Source organism: Nelumbo nucifera, chromosome 1 (genome assembly GCF_055504915.1).
Source record: "Nelumbo nucifera cultivar China Antique chromosome 1, China Antique-T2T, whole genome shotgun sequence".
Taxonomy (NCBI): domain Eukaryota; kingdom Viridiplantae; phylum Streptophyta; class Magnoliopsida; order Proteales; family Nelumbonaceae; genus Nelumbo; species Nelumbo nucifera.
In genome coordinates this window covers 184,469,192-184,491,203 of record NC_142649.1, presented here as the reverse complement: position 1 = coordinate 184,491,203, position 22,012 = coordinate 184,469,192, and positions in this window count along the sequence as shown.

Genomic DNA, 22,012 nt, shown 5'->3' with positions numbered 1-22,012 from the left:
TCATTGTGTTCCAAATTCAATGGTGCCCATTCACGGTGAAGGTACTCTTGAATTCCTTTAACATTTGCGGCAGTCGCGGTTTTGCTTGGGGAAACCGTGATTGGGGGTGATCCTACTTGCAAGATATTGTGGGAACTGGAATACGAAAAGATTACCCATTTCGTATAAAAATGTCATTTTGTATTTCACAGTGACCATCACATTTCACAACATTTTCTTTCTGGGGTCGCCGAGCTTGCCATTAGAGGTTGTGCGTGAATCCCCTGTTCGAGTACGTTGACCATTTGTCTTTTCGCCAAACTGGAGCCACACGAAGACGAGTGGATCTCCAATTAAATCGACTTTTGTCATTTTATGAGATGAGATTTGCCTTTTCCTTCTATTTGCTTAAAAACTTACTTTCTTTGTCTATAATTCCTAACTTGTCCTCTCTCAACTCCCTGAATCCTTGATTCGTAAATTTTCTTATTATCTAATAATCATATTTTGCATGTTTACAACTAGTTACTTATGTATTGTTTTAATTTGATTTCTGTAGGTTTTATTTTACAATTGTCGTGCTATGCTCAATAATGTTTTGAAAATCTGCCATTTGGTTTCTATAGACAATTAATGATTGTAAAGATGCATTCTTGTAAATTTGTAAGTGATGTTATTTTGTCTTTGTGTTCAGGTATGTTTTCTTTTACTTTTATAAAGTAATTTTGTTTTTTGCTTTTTTTTTTTTTTTTTAATTTTGTTTTCACTATGTATAGAATTTTTGTAATATAAAAAGCTTGACGTTTGCTATAGAGAATTTGATTTTGCACAGTGTCCTTAGTCTCAGGGTTTCATTTCTTTGGGTATTGTTTTATCCAAAGATGATGTACTTGTGCTAGATTTTATTTGTGATAATGGTAACCAATTGATAGTGGTATAAAAGTTTGATCCTTAAAAGGATTGTGGGAGTCTGATTTTGGAGTTGTTTCCTGCTTTTAGTGAAGAGGAGATTACTAAGAATGTTTCTTGGTAGTTCCTCTTGGCATCTCACTTTTACTTGGATAAAACTCATAGAGACATTCTTGCTTCTTCCATTAAGCTAAACCTTGCAAAAAATAGATGAGCACAAAAAATTAAGGTTTTTAGGGGTGAAGCACATCATCAAATGGGATTCACAAATAGCCCATCTAATACATGGTTATTATCATTGTTGTTATGTTCATAATTGGATCCGTTCGCTGGTTTTTCTGATTCAAAATTATGTTGGTTAGTGAATTTAAGTAGGAGAGGAACACCAATATAATGTCTTTCCAAGCAGACATAAATTCCAAAGTTCTTATACAAAGAGAAAATATCAATCTTATTGAAAAATGTATATGGGTTAAAATGTTACTTATAAGAGCACCCATTAGGCTTCTCATGACTTCATTAGAAAGTTGCAATATGTAGTTAAGGATGGTAACACCTACTAAAGAGCTTCCACAATGAAGAATAGAGCTGTCACAAGAAGCAAGCTCATTGAGTAGGTTTCAAGTTAGCCTATTCATTCAGTAAATTCAATAGGTTCTCTTACTTCAGAACCTTTTAAACCATATACCTTGGTCAATTTGTTGTAACTTTGGGATTTGAGTTCATCACTGATGGGTGCAGCTTCATGGTGCCCATCAAGAATTCCATAACTTTCTTGACCTTTCTCTCTCAACATGCCAAACAATATAAATCTCTCCTAAAAACAAACATAACCTCTTCCCTTCCGAACAAAAACAAATGAGGTTTTAAAAATCTGCCACATGCTATAGATAATTAATAACAATGTTGAATTTTCTTTACAATTAGTTTTACTTTTTTGTTTTATTTGCTCATGTTGTTTTTAATTTCTTGATATTTAATTTAGGTTGATGTCTTTCTTTTGAACAAAATGATATATAGTTGATTACAAATTACAAATAATATAAAGCCTTTTAGATGTTTTCTTTTTTTTTTGTTTATATCTCTTACAAATAATATAAAGCCTCTTAATTTTTTTTTTTTTTTTGTTTATATGTGCAGAAATTTCTCTTTGGAAAACTTTGTATGCTGCTATAAAAGATGAGTCCATTAAAAATTGACTTCGGCCCACAACGTTGGCAAGTAACAATGATACAACCTCATAAGAACACAAGTGTCATAATTGTTAACATCTTTTGCCGATTTAAGTTTCATTCAAAAACGTGGCGACATTCTCTTTCAATGAGATCCATGATTAATGAATTTGAAGAAGGATCACTATGGGAGGCATGGCTACCAAGTGTAAGAAAAATGAATCAGTCAAACATAGTTCAAAACAAGATTCATATTGCAAGTTATCCATCAATCAAGATACTTTGCTAGAATGTTCATAGAGTTAAAGATTATATGTTCACAGAGATTATGAATGGTCTAATTGAAGATTACAAACCTACTGTGATTATTCTTATTGAAACAAGGGCAAAAAAAATATGAATATGAAAGTATTATTGAACAACTTCGAATCAGTAACTGTCATATAGTTAAACTTGATGAATATTCTAGTGGAGGTTGGTTTTTGTGGGAGGGTAGAGATATCCTTTTAAATTTCACTAACATTTCTAACCAGTGTATGCAGGTGCAGATAGATTTCCAAAATTCTCAACCAAAATCTATATTAGGATGTTATGGAGAAATAATGCAAAGTTGGTATTTCATACAAGCAAAAGGAGCTCTTCTTGATACAGTAGAAAACAATGAAGAGGGAGAAAATGAACATCAGTCTTAAAATCTGCAGTTTAACTTTATCAAATGCTTACAAAGAGTAGTGTGAAGAATTGTAGTTTTACTAGTTTTTAAGTTAGGTTTAGTGAATGTTGAAAGAGCAGTACTTGAAAAGTGTAATTAGATGTTTTGCTTATCCCTTTTGGTCTGAAAAGAGTACTACTTTAGAAACTGCATTTTGATGTTTTTGTGCACATAAATGTAAAGGAAAATATGATTGTATAGATATTTCTCTTCTTTTTTGTGTATCCTTTTATTTTTGTTTCTTTAGTATGTGTGGAGATTGAATTAGTTTTATGTTCTATACTAACCATGCCAAACATTAGTAGCAAAGACATTTTCTGTGGAAGGGATAACTATAGAGGGGAGGAAGGCAAGAGAGGGAGAGGAATCTACCCAAATAAATTGAAAAAGAAGAGATAACAAAGAAGATGACCAAATCTTTTTTTAGGGGGGTAGACATAATAAAATGATCACATATCTGAGCCATCTCCAAACAGTCCAATATACAAATTCAATAGTTGGAAATGCTGAATGTGGTCAAAACAGATAAAGCAAAATCTAATTAATAAAATAGGTTAGAATACGATTCAGCACACTAGATACAATATTCAATGTTCCTAATACAAAATAACATATATTTGTAAGGACTATGAACTAAGTTAGTATTTTCTAGGCCATGTCAAACGAAAACTTTGGCAACAAAGATCATGAAAAGGCTTACGTGGGCTCCAGATTTCTGAATATTGATCTGATTGCAAGTAGCACCTTTGAGATGGTTAAAGCATTGCAAGTAGCACCTTTGAGATGGTTAGAGTAGGACTTCAACCATCTTTCAAGATCCCCAAACTTAAGTTTCCTTTAGCATCAACATTGTAGTGGTAGATCCTAGTTTTGAATACTACCTGTGGGCAGGAATAGGAAAAGAAAATAGTAAAAAACAACACCACACACAAGAACTAGTAGATGAAAAATCATTAATATATTATGTAGTATTCCTTCCTAGAAAACATGAAGGTTGTAATGAGGAAAGTCACCCCCTCACCCAGCTGCTTACCATACACATTAAACATGATCATTGGGGTCTGAAAGTAGGGTGCACAATTGCACAAGTCCCACACAAGTAAGTTCATGAAAAACCAGCTCAATTGATAATTTATCCATTCAAGAGTTAATTAGGATTATTACCACATTTCACCAATCCTTAGCCACTTAGTTAAGTATTTGGGTGTAGGGTAATTGGGTAAATTTCCTACTTAGTGGTTTATTAGCAAACTCATGGGAAGTTTCTAGTAATTATTTAGATTATTAAGAAACAGGGGTACAGGTATCCATATAAAATATAGGGTAAATCCAAAGTCCAAGCATTATAAGCTGGAAATTAACTAGAAAACATGCATGAGAAACCATGGACCAAATTAAACTATAAACTGATGTAGCCCAAAAAAGAGACTATAAAGTGTGCTTGATCAATATTCTTCATAAGAAAAATCATTAAATTCTTCCACAAATTTGTAGATTATTTGATAGACCATACCCCTTTGTGTAGGATTTGCATCTCCTTCTTAACCTAGAGCTTTGTTGAAACAAAATTTGTACAATTAACAAAATAAATAGCATTACCAGGAAACAACAAAACCATGGGTTCGAGTGACATAGATGCATCTTGCATCATGGTAATGGCTTTATATGTAAATTCACCAAAGAAATATGTTTGCACTTCATGAACCTAGAGAAGATATCATGAGCATATCCACTATAGCGTCAACATTTTTTTTTATCCTGCCCCGTAAAATAAATGCATGATTGAAACTTCATGTTATGTTTCAGACTTGCATGTTGAAATACAAAGTCAAAACATAACTATGAAGGGATGGGAGATCCATCATATGGATGGCCGAACCCTGTAGGAAGGTTGGGCGAAATTTCAAAAATTTCTTTACTCCCATTCGGGAATTCTATTCCCAATTTAGAAAACTGCATTTTCAATGTTTATTCTTTTAACCAAACCAGACCAAATCTGAAACCAAATTAAGGGAGGGATGTTCTTCTAAAAGAAGTTTTGGACGTTCCGGGCTGTGATCGTTACAAAGGGTTCAACCTCTACCCACTTGGTAAAGTAATCCACTGCTACTACTAAGAACTTCCTCCCACCCGTTGCTGGAAGGAATGGCTCAAGTAGATTGACGCCCCATTGTAAGAAGGGCCACGGGCTGGTGAGATACTTGAGGTCGGCAACAGGTTGGTGGTGGATATTGGCGTGCTTCTGGCATTTGTCACATTTTTTAATGAGTTCAATGGCATCTGCCTTCATTGTTGGCCAATAATATCCCTATCGAAGTGCCTTTTGGGCGAGGACCCTGCCCCCCAAGTGTCCGCCGCATAGACCCTCATGAGTGTCGTGGAGTATGAACTCGGCTCCGATAGGTCGCAAGCAACGCAGGTAGGGGAGCGTGTAGGATCTTCGGTATAGCCGTTCGTCTATCATGACGTATTTGGCTGCCTGGTGCTGCACCCTTCTGGCTGCATTGCAATCTGCAGAGAGGGTCCCGTGTAGCAAGAAGCTCGCGAGCGGGTCAATCCAGCTCGGCTCTGCTTGAACGACGGGAGCGACCTCCTCTGCCCTCCTGAGAATGATAGGCCGAGACAGGTCCTCTATGTACACAGTTCTCATGGTGATGTCGCTGGTGCTGGCTAACCTGGACAGGGCATCAGCCTCAGCATTCTCCGACCTAGGGATTTGTCTGATGAAGTGTGACTGGAAGTTGAGCAGGCCCTCTCTGACTTTGGCTAAGTAGGCGACCATGGTTGGCTTGCGAGCTTCGTACTCGCCAGTGACCTGGTTGACCACGAGTTGGGAGTCGCTGCAGATAACGATGTGCTTCGCTTTTACTTCTCTAGCTAAGGCTAGTCCAGCTATCAATGCCTCGTACTCCGCCTCATTGTTAGATGTCGTGAACTCGAAGTGTAGCGCGTACTCCAGTTTCGTGCCACTTGGGCCATGCAGGACTATTCCGGCTCCGCTGCCCTATTGGTCCGAGGAGCCATTGTTATGGGCCCGAGAGTAGGATCGCGTCACGGGTTGTTCCACAGCAGGAACCCCTGATCTTCCCTTGCCTTTGGCCTTGCGCACAGACCCTATTTTGCCAATCTAATGGGTGATTTGTCCAAGAGACCACCCAAACTCTCCTCACTCGTTTCTTGACTGGAAAACTGAATGCTTTATTTCAATTCGTAGCTCCTTAAATAGGAGATTACAAAAAAGAATTCCTTGTTGGATTCGGCTAGGCTAGGGTAATCCAACTCAAACTAAAACTCCTAATTTCCTACTCAAACTAAAACTCATAACTCTTACTTAAGAAGATAAAATAAGATAAGGATAAGATAAGGGATAAGGGATAAGGGATAAGGGATAAGATTAAGCTGGCGGCGAGTTGACGTGTCCAGATAAGGGTGGGCCCACCCCTATGAGCTATCGTGTGGGCCCCGCTATGTTGCTGCTACCGGGTGCGTGCGCGCAGCTCATGGTGCCACTATCGCGCGGTGCATGCGCGCAGTGCTGCTGCCGCGCAGTGTGGGCCCCGCTCATGGTGCCACTACCGTGCGGTGCCGGCGTGTGCGCGGTGCGTGCTGCCATGCAGTGCGTGCGGTGCGCGCTACTGCCTGGCGGTGCGTACTGCGCGCCATGGTGCCGCTGTCGTGCAGTGTTGGGCGGTACATGTTGCGCGCTGTCGGGTGGTGCATGCTGCTGAGCGGCCCACTGTGTGTGCTGCTGCCTATGACTGCGCTGCCGGGTGGTGTGTCCATAACATCACACCCCTCCCGGACTACGAGCTTGTCCTCAAGCTCGAATTGGGCGTCGAAACACCCTCAAAGGAATCCTGGGTGGCTTTGCCCTCCTGAATCGGGTTCCCATGGAGGGGGTTCATCCTCATCTTCCTCTTGTTTCACCAGGAGGCAGAAAAGTCTCTTGCACATGTGCCCTGCCGAGTAGAGTTCATCGCAATTAAAACATTTCCCCCTCACCCTGCGTTCTGCCATCTCAGCCCTTGACAAGTGCTTGATAGGGGGTGTACCGCTGTTGCTCCCCACACTGGATGCTAATCTGGAATTGGTGCTCGTCTGTGGCTTCCGTTCTGGGCTGGCTGCTGGATATGGAGCCATTCCGAGTGGTTCTTTGTTGGCTGCCAGCGAAGACCCTCCTCCAGTAGGCTTCGGGTTTGTCCAAGCCGCTGCTGGGCATCCCATGCTGAACGGCCCTCGGCTAATCTGCAGTTCGTGCTCGAAGGCTCGGGCTAAATTCATTGTCGTGACCAGGTTAGGCGGGCTCTGCATCTCTACATCAACTCTCAGGGGTTCGACTAGACCAGTTGTGAACATATCCACTTGCTGGTCTGGGCGTACTGAAGAGGCCCTGGCAAGAAGGGTCTGGAACTACCGCTGATACTCTGCTACGGTACCGGTCTGCTTGAGATTAATGAGTTCCCCCAAAGGGTTGTTTATTAGTGGGGGTACTGAAGAGGCCCGAAGGAGGCAGTACGACTTGAACTGCCCCCAACTAAGACATGGTTCCTCCTGCTCCACTCGGTAGAACCAGAGCTGCTTTTCTTCGGTCAGGTGGAACGCGACCAAGTTGACCTTGTCCTTGTCATCGATGCGCTGGTTGCGGAAGAACTGTTCGCAGTGGTGCAACCATCCCAGTGGGTCTCCAGCGCCGTTGTAGGATGGAAATTCCAGCCGGCTGTACTTGGGAATAACAGCGACTGTTGGGGCAGCGGTTTGCTGTTCGTTGGACGTCTCCGCCCTGTCCGGACGACGGCTGTTGGTAGTGGCGGTTCCCTCAGAGCTTCTTTCGTTGTTGGAGAGGAATGCTTCCAGAAGGCGTCGCAGCTCCCGGACATCATCCTTGACCTCACGAACTTCCAAGCAGGTTTCGGCGAGCTTATGCTCTAGCTCGTGGACCCTGGAAGACAGCGGCTCCTGTTTCCCCATGACGGTAGGCTCTGATACCAAAATGTTATGGGGCCGAACGTAGGATCGCGTCACAGGTCGTTCCACGGCAGGAACCCCTGATCTTCCCTTGCCTTTGGCCTTGCGCACAGACCCTATTTTGCCTATCTAGTGGGTGATTTGTCCAAGAGACCACCCGAACTCTCCCTTGGGGTAATTTGTCAAAGAGACCACCCAAACTCTCCTCACTCGTTTCTTGACTAGAAAACTGAATGCTTTATTTCAATTCGTAGCTCCTTAAATAGGAGATTACAAAAGAGAATTCCTTGTTGGATTCGGCTAGGCTAGAGTAATCCAACTCAAACTAAAACTCCTAATTTCCTACTCAAACTAAACTCATAACTCTTACTTAAGAAGATAAAATAAGATAAGGGATAAGGGATAAGATTAAGCTGGTGGCGAGTTGACGTGTCCAGATAAGGGTGGGCCCACCCCTATGAGCTGTCGTGTGGGCCCCGCTATGCTGCTGCTGCCGGGTGCGTGCCCGTGGCTCATGGTGCCACTGTCGCACGGTGTGTGCGCGCAGTGCGTGCTGCCGTGCAGTGCGTGCGGTGCGCGCTGCTGCCTGGCAGTGCGTGCTGCACGCCATGGTGTCGCTGTCGTGCAGTGCCGAGCGTGTGCGTGCAGCGCTCTATCGGGCGGTACGTGTTGCGCGCTGCCGGGCGGTGCGTGCTGCTGGGCGGCCCGCTGTGTGTGCTGCTGCCTATGACTGCGCCGCAGTGCGCTGCCAGGTGGTGTGTCCATAACAGCCATCTACGTGAAGGATCCAGGTCTCCTCATCCCAGCTCGCGCTTGGCCGAACTAGGAGAGATGCCACACTGGCTGCTACCTCACGGGGCTCGGACTCAACCAGCCTGGGAGCTTCGGGCTCATCCGAACCGGGGGCCTCATGCTCAACCAGCCTGAGAATTTTGGAATTGAATGTGCATTCGGCGATGAAATCTGCTAAGGCTTGAGCCTTAATGGCAATTCGTGGCTTGTACTAGAGGTCGTACTCGCTGAGCTCAATGGCCCACTTCGTCAACCGACCAGAGACCTCGGGCTTAAGTAAGACTTGCCTCAGAGGTTTGTCGGTGAGAACGATAACAGTGTGAGCCTGGAAGTACGGAAGGAGCTTCTGAGCTGCAATTACCAGTGTGTATGCTAGCTTCTCTATCTCCGGATATCTCGTCTTTGCTCCCTGCAATACTTTGCTAACATAATAGATGGGTCGCTGGACCCGATCTACTTCCTTTATTAGTACCGAATTGACCACTTTGTCGCTCGTCGAGAGGTACAGTTCTAAAACATCGCCCTCCTCGGGCCGGGTTAAGATCGGCACACTAGCGAGGTATTTATTGAGTTCGTCAAACACGAGCTGGCAGTCTTGGGTCCATTCGAACCCTTTGCTCTTTATTGCCTTAAAGAATGGCAGATAGCGGTCCGCTGACTTGGACATGAAGCGACTCAGGGCGGCTATGCGGCCATTCAACCTCTGAACCTCCTTCAACTTCCGGAGTGGTCTCATATCTAAGATGGCCTTAATCTTATCCGGGTTGGCCTCAATGCCGCGCCGGTTAACGATGTACCATAGGAATTTACCTGAGGTAACACCGAAGACACACTTGTTTGGATTCAACTTCATATTAAACTTACGCAAAATTTCAAAAACAGAATGCAAGTCTTGTATTAATTCATGCAAAAATTGGGTTTTGACGACCATGTCGTTTACATAACATTCTACTTTTCTGCCAATTAATGGCTCAAACAATTTATTTACAAGCCTTTGAAAGGTTGCCCCTGCGTTTTTCAACCCGAAGGGCATAACCTTGTAACAGTATAGACCGAACTCTGTGATGAAGGCAGTCTTTTCTTCGTCTACCGGGTCCATCTTGATTTGGTTATAGCCCGAATAGGCGTCTAAGAAACTCAGCAACTCGTGCCCTGAGGTCGCATCCACCAAATGGTCAATTCTGGGGAGGGGGAAGCAGTCTTTTGGGCAGGCTCGGTTTAGGTCAGTATAGTCGACGCACATGCGCCACTTGCTGTTAGCTTTCTTTACCAGAACGGGGTTGGCTACCCAGCTTGGGTAATGGGCTTCTCTTATGAAGTCAGCTGCGAGGAGCTTCGCAACCTCCTCGTCGACTGCTTTCCACCGCTCCGGGGCTAGGTTGCGTTTCTTTTGTCTAACAAGCCTAACTACAGGATCAGTATTGAGCTTGTGAGTTATAAGTTCAGGGTCTATACCGAGCATCTCTGCCGCGGACCATGCAAAAATATCTAAGTTTTGAAGTAAGAAACTTACCAGTTCGGATCGTAGAGGTTCCTGGATGGAAGCACCGATCTGAAGCGTCCGAGCTGGATCTGCGGCGGAGGTCGAAACAACGACTGTCTCTTCCGTGGGTGCAACTCGTTCTTCGCCTTTCTCTGTAGGCCACTCCAGTTCGAGGTCGTCGGCCACCTTGGTCTTTCCCTTTAGGGCGCCGACATAGCACTTGCAGGACTCGAGCTGGTCACCCCGCGCTTCCCCCACACCGAAGTCTGTAGGGAACTTCATTGCCAAATGATAAGTGGAGACCACCGCCCGTGGGACATGGGTGATCGGCCGACCTTTTATGGCATTGTATGGGAAGGGGGTTGTGACTACCAGGAAGTCGTGGTTGAGTCTGACTACACAGGGCCATGTGCCGACTTCCATAGGTACTGTTACTTTCCCAAGGGGCCAGACTTCTTCTCCACTGAAGCCCACCAAAGGAGTGTTCGTGGGCTTCAAGTCACTTCCCTGCAACCGAAGCTGGTCGAACGTGGCTTTGAAGAAAATATCTGTCGAGCTGCCCGAGTCAACGAGTACGCGCCTGACCTCCAAGTCGTTGATCCTCAGCTTTATCACAAGTGCGTCATCGTGGGGGTAGTGGACCCCTCGCGCATCCCTTCAAAGGTAGCTCGGGGAACCTGGAGCTTGCGTTGTGGCGAGCTTCTCCTTTTGTGAGCTACGATGTAGTGAGCTGCTTTATGGGCCTATCACTTGGTCGCACTAAGCTACAATGCTGAGTTGTTGCTCGTGCTGAATCAGTGTCCATGTGTCACTGTTTCATAGGTCGGGTCAAATCGTCCTCCATCCAACAGATCCAGCAGCAAATGGGCTCAATGGGAGATAATACAAACATGGAAAAAGTGATTCCCAACATAGTAGAACAATAACAAATGATGTTTGATGAGCTTAATCCTTATGTAAAGGTGTTTCATAATGCAAGAGATATCCTCCAACAGAATCAATTACTCAACCTACACATTAGAATAATATAAAAAAAAGAGGTCCAAATACAAACCAATATAACAAACAATCATTAGATGAAATTATAGCATTGATAGTTGGTGATGGGTCTGAAAATACACATCGACGAGATATTATTGCTCGTACCATTGATAGTAAACTTCAAAGGATAGATGAAACACATCCAAGCTATATGCCACTACAATATCCCCTACTGTTTCCATATGGTGGAGATGGTTAGAGCATTAATTCCACGTGAAAGAGTTAAAGTTATTAGAAGCATTGGAAGAGACATTGTTTCTATAAGAGAGATTCATGCATACCGACTTCAAGATTGAATAGAAGAAGGGAAAACACTATTACAAGGTGGTCGTTTGTACAACAATACCTAACTAATGCATATGTAGTTGTAGAGGAAAAAGTGATTCCCAACATAGTAGAACAATAACAAATGATGTTTGATGATCTCAATCCTTATGTAAAGGTGTTTCATAATGCGAGAGATATCCTCCAACAGAATCAATTACTCAACCTACACATTAGAATAATATAAAAAAAAGAGGTCCAAATACAAACCAATATAACAAACAATCATTAGATGAAATTATAGCATTGATAGTTGGTGATGGGTCTGAAAATACACATCGACGAGATATTATTGCTCGTACCATTGATAGTAAACTTCAAAGGATAGATGAAACACATCCAAGCTATATGCCGCTACAATATCCCCTACTGTTTCCATATGGTGGAGATGGTTAGAGCATTAATTCCATGTGAAAGAGTTAAAGTTATTAAAAGCATTGGAAGAGACATTGTTTCTATAAGATAGATTCATGCATACCGACTTCAAGATTGAATAGAAGAAGGGAAAACACTATTACAAGGTGGTCGTTTGTACAACAATACCTAACTAATGCATATGTAGTTGTAGAGGAAGAACTTCTTAGGTTTATCAAATTGAACCAAAAAACAAATGAGAAGTGAGTCATACCAAGGTTTGCAAGATGCAATAACTTCATGAGACAATGATGTTCAATCAGTTGGTCATCATCTTGTCCTTTCCTTCTTCATTTATATGAGGACAAAGATACATGATCCAAAACTACCAAGATGCAATGGCAATATGTCAAGCACTTAGCCCTCTAGATCTTTTCATTACATTCATAGCCAATTGAAATTGGAGTGAGGCTATAACAGCTATGACAGAAATGCCTTAGCTAAAACCAAATGATCGTCTCGATATCATCACACGTGTATTCAAAAGGAAGCTCAAACAACTACTAGATGATATTAAGGTCAAAGAGATTTTTGGAAAAGTAATTGCAGGTTTGTCCATACAAATCTCTATCCATTAATATGATTTCATAAACATTAACATTCACTTTGAACTTTCAAATTTACATGTTATTGAATTTCAAAAGAAAGGGTTTTCACATGCACATTTATTAGTCACACTTGATCCTAATGATAAGCCTCATACCTCTACGGATGTAGATGCTATTATTTGTGCCAAAATATTGGACAAAGATGAAGACCTTCTATTATATGAAACCATCATGAAATTTATGATACATGAACCTTGTGGAAGGATTAATCCAAAGTCACCATGCACAACTAAATTCAAGTGTACAAAGCATTACCCACGAGAATTCTCCTTAGAAACCATTATTAAAGAAAGTGGTTATCCTACTTACCATAGGATGAATGATGGAAAGAAAGTAAAAGTTGGAAAATATAAAATTGATAATCATTAGTGATGGAGGACGATTTGGCCCGACCTCATAGGATGGGTACACGTGGGCGTGACCTTGCTTAAGTGATGACTCAGCGTGACAGCACAACAGGCACAATCGCAACTCGGTGGAAAAGTCACACCGAGTTCAGTCCGGCAAATCGGTGGGATAGACTACTCGCCGGGAGCCGCCTAGCCCGAACCTCCTCCCTGGGGCTAAGGTACCCCAAGCTGCCTCCGAGCTCGGGGCCCCCTGACCTCTCCTAATATCCGAGCTCCTCCTAGTGGACCTCAGGCCACTCCTAGACAGGAACACACCGGTTCGCCTATAGATACCCCGAGGTGAACACTTCGGGCTAGACAGCTCGGCTTAGCTTGCCACAGGCAGCTCGTCGCTTACGAGATAGCCCGACACAGGGTAGCTCGGCATATCGCAAGAGGATCTCCTGCCTGACCACCATACCCGACAAATCTGGGGACAACAACCATATCCCTCGTCAGACAGCGTCGTGCCTGCCACCTTTATAGGGTGCCTTACACCTGACAGGCACGTACTTTGCGGTGACGGCCCCGCGCGTGCCACCTCAGCCCAGCCAATAACAACTGTGACAGGCTGATAGTGGCGGTTATACCTGCCCTGTCAGAGGCCAATGGACCTGATACAACGGATTTCTGTTATAAGGAGCTAGTATCAAGGAACAGAGGTATCATCTTTTACTCTCATGCTATCTGCACTCTTAGTCTTCATCTTCTCCTTGCTTCTCCTACAGAATACTAACTTAAGCATCGGAGTGTTCCTGCTGGGCAACCCCCCGGGGACTCCTCTTCTTCTCCATCTCAAGTACCTTCCTAGAGCCACGTAAGTGCCAGCTAGGAGTGACCGGATTGCGCACCATCAATTAGGTTGTTCCTTATAATAAAGATTTGTTATGGAAGTATAATGCGTATATTAATGTTGAAATTATTGGATATTTTCAAGTTGTCAAATGCTTATACAAGTACATACAAAAGGATTTGATAAAGCAACCATTGTTCTCCGAACAAATCAAACTGAAAACAATACAAGTACATAGCTAATTCAAGAAATTGATGAGATCCAACAATATATGGATTGCAGATATGTATCAGTATCTAAAGCATGTTGGAGAATATTTGAGTTCCCTTTACAACATAAGAACCCACATGTTGAACGACTACAATATCATTTACAAAATCAACAGACAATTGTTTTCAATGATACAGATGAGTTATACCATGTAATATCAAGAAAATATATTAAGAGAACAATGTTTACTGCATGGTTTGAAGCAAATGCAAAATACTTAGATGCTCGAGAATTAACATATCTAGAATTTCCTACAAAGTGGGTTTGGAAGATTATATTATGTACATCCTGGTTCTGGAGATAGATTCTACTTACGAATGCTACTATATGTAATTTGTAGACCTAGGAGTTATAAAAAATTAAGAACAATAGATGGCATTGAACATCCAACTTATAAGTCAACATGCAAAGCTCTCAGCTTGTTAGAAGATGATAACGAATGGCACGAAGCATTATCTGAAGCTTCCATTTGGGCAACTAGAGATCAATTACGTCATATGTTTGTAAAGATTCTACTATTCAATGAAGTTACAAAATCAAAACAATTATGGGATCTTCACTGAAAAGAGTTATGCGATGACATACAAGCTAGAGCAAGAACAAACACTTAAATTGTGGTCTAAACGAGATTAACTCAATCGTGACTAAAAATAGAAAATCTCTACAATATTTTCCAAATATGCCAATTCCCATAGAGAACAACACATACAACAATATAAACAAACTTCTATGGGAAGAGCTATAATATGACAAAAATATTTCACAGAAAGAATTTCAATGATTATATGGAGGATTAAACCAGGAGCAAAGGATAATATTTGAGAAAATCATTAATTCATGTGAAACTAAAGTTGATGGAATTTCTTCATCTATGGAAGTGGTGGTACAGACAAAACATACTTGTGTAATACATTGATTTCAAAGTTAAGATCAAAGAGGAAAATAGTTCTCATAGTTGCAACATCTGGAATTGTAGCGCTATTATTACAAGGTGGAAGAACAACACACTCAATGTTCAAAATACCACTTGAATTACCTGAAATTTCAATATGTCTTATCAATCAAAAGTCTCTATTAGCATTACTTATTCAACAAACAGAGTTAATCATTTGGGATGAGGCACTGATGGCTCATAGATATGCAATTGAAGTAGTTGACTGCACTATTAAAATTATCATGAAAGTAAGTGCATTACAAGACTCCAATAAACCCTTCAGTGGTAAAATTATTGTCCTAGGTATAGATTTTAAACAAATTCTACATATTGTTTCAAAAGCAGGAAGATAAGAAATTGTTCATGCATCATTGCAAAGACCAGAATTATGGTCACAATGTAAAATTTTCAAATTAACAACAAGCATGAGGCTTCTAACAAACAATGAGACGTCTAATCAACTATCCGAAATAAAAAAAAAAAAAATTGTTGATTGGGTCATTTATATCGTAAATGGTGATATCAAAGGTATTTCTCTATAACCTAATGTTAAGCTTGATTGAATACAAATATAAGATGCTATTCTAATAAAATAAGACGGGATGAAGATAAAACCTTTGATGGACAACATCTTCTCAGATATTGAACAGAAATTTACAGATGAATATAACCTATCAGAACAAGCAATCCTTGCTCCACGAAATGAAGAAGTTGAAAATATAAATTCATACATTTTAGAACTTTTACTTATCAATGTCCGTATATATCTAAGTGCAGATACAATAACCAAAGAAGAAGAATTAACATCAAAGCACTTAAGTATGTACCCAATGGAATATCTTAACTCTATTAAGTTGGCAGGCATTCCAAACTACTCTATGCATTTAAATGTGCAAACTCCTATAATGTTCTTAAGAAATCTAGACCTATTACATGGTATTTGCAACGAACGTATCATTTAGAAAATTGGAAATTATGTCATACAAGTAAAAATAATCACAATAACACATGTTGGTCAAAATATCTTCATTCCACGAGTAATAATGACACCAACAAGAGTATCACTTCCTTTTCACTTCAAAATACGAAAATTCCCAATTAGGCTCTCATTTGCTATGACAATCAATAAAAGTCATGGACAAACTCTACAACATGTTGGTGTATATCTAAAAGGTTTAGTTTTTATACATGACAATTATATGTAGCGATTTCTATAGCAACATTAAAATCTAGCTTGAAGATTCTCATAAATAACAAAAAAAAAAATTAAAGGTTCCTACAAGAAATGTTGTCTACAAAGAAGCACTCAATTAAATTCCAACTACAATATTATGAATCAATATTTTTATTTTTAAATACTATACATAACACATTATTTTTAAACTCTTGTATAATAAAATTAGAATTATCTCATATTATTTGAAAATTGCTCTTGTAGGATACCATTTTCACCAACCCCAATTTACTTCATGCACATTCATTACCCTTATTGGGACTTCAAAAGTCGGTTTTCAGATTTATAGGAGTTTATACCTATCAAAGAGGGCAGCAAATTCAAAAAATATGCAGGATTATCTTTATTGACCAAGAAGTAAGTAATAACATCAACTTTTCTTTGACACATATCCTTAATATGCCTAATAAAAAATTAAAAAGCGTTAACTTAACATTAATAATGAAGGGATAAGACATTGAAATAAGAATGTACATAGAATTTGTAGACAAGTTCTACAAACAATTTCAAGAACGAAAAGTGTATAGCATATCCCACCTGCGCATACTTCCAGCTAACCAAGATTACATAATTGTCCGAATAGATATCTACCTATAGTTCACAAGCAAGACAAAAATTATAGAAAAAATAAATAATGCTTCAGAATTTCAACTGTACAAATATAACTTCGTTGCATTTAACAAGATTGAGCAATTCAAAGGAAGGAAAACATTTATCGGTATAACTACAAAATCTCAATTTTCGAATAAACACAAGTATATTTAACATTTCCTAACAACAAATGTTTTGGTTATCTTGTAAATATTGTTGCAATAATTGTTTGTATAAGCAACACCTACACTATTGCTTCATGATCAAAGAAAAGAGGTGTCACTTTACTTGATGAGAAGTAAGTAACTATCAACAAAACTCTTTCAAAAATCAAATTTATACTATAATAAATTAAATTTTAATCATTGTATCCTATGTTTTACAAATGAAGCTTAATACCAAAAACTCTAACCCTGTGGAACACACAAGGAGACATTACTGAAGAAGAACGACTTCAAATAGAAGTAAAACTTACTACATTAATAGTTTTTTCTATTCGAGTAACAACATTTTAAGGTAAGCAAATACTATGCTTCTTTCAACTTATCAAAAATTATAAAATAATATACTTTCTGTTATGCAGGCTTATCACTCTCTACTAACAAATTTACAAGAATCAACATTAATGTAGAAATAAAAGAAATAAGGAACCTCCTCTCATGGTAACACAATAATTCAAACTTACATCTATGTAAAATTTATATTATATTTGTATAAAAACTAGAAAAGAAATTATTACTACAGGTTTGATCAAAATGAAGATGCAATTAAGAAATTCAAACAACAAAAAATTGCTATTTCATCAGCTTAAGAAATGTTATTAGGAAAATATACAAGCCTTATCAAATTCAAAACATTAATACAACAAAAACAAAATAAAAAAATCAGATTCCGTATTTTTGCATGTATCACATCTATTGATGTTGGCCATGGATTTTGGTATGAGGCTTACAAAAATTGCAAAAAGAAAGCACTTGAATTAAATGGAATTTTCAACTGTCCAAACTGTCAACAAGAAAATATCAACACGATTACTAGGTAAATTTCGAAATACAAACTATCTTCTTAATATGTCTAAATTCTGTCATACTAACAACTATGTTTAATTGCATGTACAAAATATTTATAACTTGTCAGGATCCAACAACAACTCAAAATTTCACTATATTTGACAAGCAAGCTAAAAATATTATAGGAATTGTTGTATCAGAATTAAAACAAATACTCTCAAAGGTATGCCTAGTAAAATTCTTTGTTCAAAGAATAACAACATTTTTACATCAACAACATAATTATAATAATATCTTCATAACATATTACCAAATATTTATTACAGGAGGATGAATATGATGAACTACCATGTTTAATACTGTCTTGTTTATGAAAGTACCACATCTTATTAACTGAACCTCTTCGACAGACCATGCTTATAATTATCTCAATATTTGATGTAAATTGGGCTCAAGAATCAAGGCTACTTATTGAAATTGCAACTAGCTAATATGAAAACAGTAACGATAATATCATTGTAGTTAATACAAAAAATAGAGAAAAAGATACCACTATTGCAAATACGAGAAAACAATGAAGCTACAAAAGGTAAGAACTCTAAACACAGATACATTTTTAGCATCATATATATTCAATAACTTCATAATCTAATATATTACCTAAACTAATTTAATAATAATTTTAAATTTCATCTTACTCAGGTACACAACCAATCAAAGATGAAGGAAAAAGCAACAAAGGGAAATAAGTAATCGAATAATCAATAGATCCACAAACTCAGCAAACAAAATTCAAACCACTCTTATGTACTAAATTAAAATCTCTCTTTCTCCCTCTATCTCTCTCTCGACCTACTTGTAATGTTATATATGATTACATCAACCAAATACAATTAATATCTCCCAAAATCTCTTACATTAAATTTAATTGCTCAATTAATTATGAATGTATGAATTAACACTAAGCAAAACCAAACAAAACACTTTCAACAAAAAAAAATACAAATATACAAGCCCATGCTCAGCACGGGTAACTCTACTATTATATACTAAAGTGGGATGAGTATTCATTTTGGCCGACGTGGCCTGCTTTGCATGCAGGAACTGGTATCTGTACGTGAACTTTTATAGATCATGTGAATAGATCAGGAATGGAGGTTCGGGGTTGTTATTCACATGCTTATACTTTGTCATCTTTAATTTATTGCCTCAATCACGTATGAGCATGGGGTTATTTTTTGTTTCTTACCAAACTCCAACATTTCTTCTAAGCACTTTACGACAAGGGTCATGCCCTGATCAATATTCGACTCCTCATAAGACCTATGCAATTGTCCAAGTAACAGTCATCACCATAAGCGTCATGGTGTGGATGATTAATAAGGGAGTTTTCAGCAGAAGGAACCATTGTCATATTGGACAACCTAGAACTCAAAATTGTCGGCTTTGATTCCTCCCTTGTATTTTGTATTCAATCCCACCGATGGTTATGTTGGGGAAGGGTTCTTCAAATGGGGAGAAGGAATCCCTTGTTGTTTCCATGGTGATCATCATTATGTCTTAAACTGGGAACAAGGAGAATGGCGGAGGAGGTATCCATGGACGAAATATACATGGGATTATTGTTTCATCTCATCTTACATTTACGATCTCAACATACAAACAGAGATGGAGGGAAGGGATGATAGAGAGACGATGGTTAGTCGGTTATGTTCATTTTAATAATAATAAAAAGAAAGTTCAATAGTACTCCTACTTGTAGGTCTCCCCTTTCGCCAAATGGCACTATTTCCCTATATATATTGAAACATAAGGTTTGACTGTCCGATTTTTGGGTTGATGGTTCGAATGGACGACCCATTCCGACAACAAAAATTGCAAGCAAAAAATTACAGAACCATTTTGGCCATCGGTTTTTGGGTTAACGGTTCGATTGTTTGGTTCAAACGGACGGCCCGTTTTGACAACAAAAATTATAGGCAAAAAAATTAAGTGTGTGAGGTCCATTTAGCAGTATCATACGTGTTATGTCATTTGAGCATGTGATTTATACGACCCGAAAATGGAACCGTTCTGGCCACCGGTTTTCTGGCCGACGGTTTGGCCCGTTATGACAACAAAAATTACAAGCAAAAAATTGTGAAACCATTCTGGCCACCGATTTTTGGGTTGACAATTCGACCGTCCGGTTTGAACGGATGGCCCCTTCTGACAACAAAAATTACAAACAAAAAATTGAGTGTGTGAGGTCCATTAAGGAGTATCATACATGTTATGTCATTTGAGTGTGTGACTCATATGACTCGAAAATGAAACCATTCTGGCCACCGGTTTTTGGGTTGACGGTTTGACTGTTTGATTCGAACGGACGACCCATTATGACAACAAAAAGTAAAAAATAAAAAAATGGCAAAACACCATTAAACAGGTCAACAAGTTAACGGTTTGACCGCTTGGGTCAATGGGTTGTTGACTGATTCAATAGTTTTTGGCCAGGGATCGAGATTGGGGTAAAACGGAACCGGTTGCCTTGATGATTCCCAATTAAAAAAATAAAAAAACAGATGGCCCGTTTTGACAACAAAAATTACAGGCAAAATTTGAGCGTGTGAAGTCCATTAAGTAGTATCATATGGGTTATGTCATCGAGCGTGTGACTATATGACCCCAAAACGGAACTGTTCTGGCCACCAGTTTTCGGGTCAACAGTTCTACTGTCTAGTTCAAATGGACGGCCCGTCCTGACAACAAAAATTAAAAAAATAAAAAATGACCAAAAACCATTGAATGGGTCAATGGGTTGACGGTTCAACCACCCGGGTCAATGGGTCATTGATTGATTCAACGGTTTTTGGCAAGGCATTGGGATTGGGATAAAACAGAACCGGTTGCTTGGACGGTTCTTAATTAAAAAATGGCTAAAAACCATTAAACGGGTCAATGGGTTGACGGTTCGACTGCCCAAGTCAATGGATCGTTGATCGATTCAACGGTTTTTGGCCAGGGACCAGGATTGGGGTAAAATGGAACTAGTTGCCGAGACGGTTCCCAAGCCGAAATGTCCATCCGTCTGGGTCAATAGCGGGTTGAAAACCATGGTTTTTATGCTTTTGGATTTTCACTATTCAAAGGTTTTTTCTACTGTGGGCTTTATTCGAGCGTGTGTGATATGTTCCTTTTTCTTCGTTTTTTGCTTTTGGTTTTTTTTTTCGTGTGTGTTTGGTCATCTTCTTCAAGATCTTCCAAAATGGTCTAGGGTTTACCACCATTTTATTTCTTCCCTTTTGTTTTTTCTTTGGGTTTTCTTGTGCAATATATTTTTTTAATTTTCTTACAAGGTGATTTGTTTTGTCTCTTTCTTTGATTGCATGTATGTTTAGCTCCATCTCAAAGCAGAACTTTGGACTCGATTTTTTGATTTTTTTCCTTGGTTTTTCTAGTTTGGTGGATTTACTACCTTTTTTTTTGTGTTTAAGGTCACTTTGGATTTATCTTTCAAGATTTTGGAATCCTTTGCAATGTCCACCCTTCCCATGACTATGACTATAAAGTTATTTCGTCTAATTATTGACATTTAGAAAAATGACCCGAAAACGGAACCAATATGGCCACCGATTTCCAGGTTGATGGTTCGACCGTTTGGTTCAAACAGATGGTCCATTCTAACAACAAAATTTAAAAAAATAAATAAAAATAAAATGGCCAAAAACCGTTGAACGAGTAGATGGGTCAACGGTTAGATTGTCCGGGTCAACGGGTCATTGACTAATTCAACGATTTTTGGCCAGGGACCGGGTTTGGGGTAAAACGGAACCGGTTGCTCGGACGGTTCCTAGGCCGAATGGTCCTACCGTTTGGGTCAATTGGAAGTTTTCAATGTGAAACAAATGACAATTATTATAAGTATTCAAGTTTTGAAATTTGTATAAAGACTTAAAAGAGATCATCATGTAATCGTTTTTTTTTAAATATTACTTCAGCAAAGCCTCTCATATAAAAGAACACGCTCATACAGTGATAGTTATCTCTAATGAACCTATCAACATGACCTTTGCTAGTAGCAGATCCAATCTCAAATGAACCTATCAAACAAGGCTGGATTATTCTGAAAGAAAAAACTTTATGAACAATCTAAGAGCAAAACATCTACATATACAGAAAGAATACAAATATGTAAAACCTTGTATTTTGTATTATTTTATACGTATTTATACAATAGTACTCTTTCCAAACTAAGCCTTAGCAAATCCAGCCAGATATAAAAAAGGAGAGCCCTAATTGTAACATTACCTCACTGACTTTCTCGCACATTACCCCACTGAGTTTCTTGTTTTGTCTTTTTAATTAAGATAAGATAAGAAGATAACATTAATTGTAATAATTCTTTTACCC